This window comes from Quercus suber, unplaced genomic scaffold (genome assembly GCF_002906115.3).
Source record: "Quercus suber isolate HL8 unplaced genomic scaffold, Cork oak 2.0 scaffold_762, whole genome shotgun sequence".
In the NCBI taxonomy this organism is placed as follows: Eukaryota; Viridiplantae; Streptophyta; class Magnoliopsida; order Fagales; family Fagaceae; genus Quercus; species Quercus suber.
The window spans coordinates 221,333-223,801 of record NW_027070198.1 but is presented as its reverse complement, the minus strand read 5'-3'; positions in this window follow the sequence as shown (position 1 = coordinate 223,801).

Below are 2,469 nucleotides of genomic sequence, written 5' to 3'. Positions count from 1 at the left end.
GTGACCACGCTAGTGAGTGGAGCTCCAAAATTGGCTGATCAAATTCAACACACGCACAGAGAGTCAACTTTGAAGAAAGGGATTCTATAAAGCCAATGCCTACCCAACAAGTGCAATATGGTCCCAACCAGCCCTCCTACAAAGTGGATGCCGTAACTTTAATGTGACAGTACTATATCGATCTGAATTTCTGATATTTGTAGAGAGGCTATAAAAGAACCCTACTGCGTGCCTTATCTGCTATCAAGGTCAAGGCTCCAATTGAATACACCTTTGAGTGCAGAACAGAAGCTAAGGCTTCTCTCATACCTTAGGTGTAGAAGCCATTCAAGCCAATAAAATAGATGGGGAAATATTATCGCACAGATTATAAGTCAGTCAAGAGCTGCCTAACTGGTCCATTTTGTCTATAGCACAAGCCATTAAGACTTTACTGAGTAAATGATAAATATTGTTACACACACCTTAATTGAAAAAATATTAGTGTGTAAAAGCATACGCGTTAAGGTGTGTAATAAACGCACCATTTAATGAGTAATAAGAGTTAAATTCAAAACATAGCCCAACTAATTAATAGGCGTCCACTTGTAAGCTTTCGTGGCTGATTACATGTCCAACCTCCCTTTGTTGGGTTCTTAGTGATGTACACAGATTGTCTTGTTCTTTTTCTTTTTTTTCTTTTTTTAATAAAATTTAGTTACAAAATTAGTTGTAACCTTAAACTACAACTTTACTTAATAAAATAAAAATTACTACATATTTTGAAAATCTAAGCATTGAATTGCATATTTTTTACTCTCTTAATACATATGTCAAATTTTATATCAAACGGATATTATTTACTATATAATTTATAAATTTATATTTTATGCATAACTTTAAACTACAAAAACGTACAATTTAAACAATTTATTGATGACATAGCTATTGATATTTAATTTTCTAGAAATTTTGCAAACATAGATTTTATAAAAGGAAGATGTAATCTAATAATAGATTTATCAAAATTCACCTCCAATAAAAAAATATTGAATAAAGTTGTAATTTTAAGTTACAACCAATTTTGTAACTAAATTTTATCTTCTTATTTTTTTCTGATTTAGTAAATTGTAAATTTTTTCCCCTTTTTAGATGAAAAAAAATATATATCCTTCTTCGATTTGATATAAAGGCCCTCACCTGTAAATATATCCTTACGAGCCTCTAAAATTATTTTTATAGCATGACCAGTAGACCACCCAATTGGTCCAATGCTTGTGACCCACTATGAGGAATTATGTTGTAATTTAACCCAAAATCAAAACTAGCCCTACCCAACTTAAGATAAATTGGCCCACTTAATTAAGAGCAGTTCAAACTTCAAACCCAAAAAACCTAGTACAGGTTGAGCTTGAAGTCAGAAGTTATTCCCTTATAGAAATGCTTACCAGGCTGTAATTGGCAGGAGCTGGTCCAATACTTTGAATAATGTAAATTACATAATTGATGACGCCTAGCTAGCCGCCTAGGTACTTTTTTTTTTTTTTTTTTTTTTTTTGAGAAACCACCTAGGTACTTATTTGGTTCTATATTTATTGTTTACAATAATTATCACACAAAAAAATATATATATATATATATTGCTTACAATAAGCAAGAATGGGGAAATTTGTACCAAATTCTTCTCATAAAGAGAACAACGGAATGGTATTAACTTATAAGCCTCTTATATTTGGTGCCAATTTGGTTACAAGATCAATACTAATGATTTTTTTCTAAAGAAAAATAATTTTGAAATTGCTTTCCTTCTAGTTATTCATTTGTTTTTTGTTTTCCTTAATTTATGATAAGAATAAAACCCCATTCCTCATTGGATACAACTTGGTTTTAATTGTCTAGTAACTGAAGCTGATATGATGTAAATACGCATCTAAAACATATCATGTACTTATTTGCATCATGTTGAATCCAATACATAGAAGCACTGGACTTAAGTCTTGCCTCACCTTATCATTTTACTTATAATAATATTCTCATATGTTACTGCTTGTATTTCACGAACTTTTTTCTACTAGCATTTGAGACTCTTTTGTGATAATTCGTATGTAAAGGTAGAATTAATCTGATTTTGCATACCATATGCATAAAATTGAGTCTCGCATTAAGCAAAAATTAGCAAAAAACAGCATATCATGTCATATAACATGTAAGTGCAACCAAAAAAATAGTGATATAGTAGTACTGGTAGTTGACACAGATTTATAATTTCCCTTCTTCACCTCATTTTGCTTGCACGCAGCCAAGTTTTGCTCATAGATCTAATATGGGCCAAGCATCATTCGTTAAACTACTTATTTGCCTTTATTGCATATAACATGCTAACATAATTGATATTGGCCTTATTGTGAATAATATAGCCTTTTACAGCCGTTACTCTTAATTTTATGCTCTCCATGCACTTGAAGCAGCGACAAGGGTAGGGATAATAAC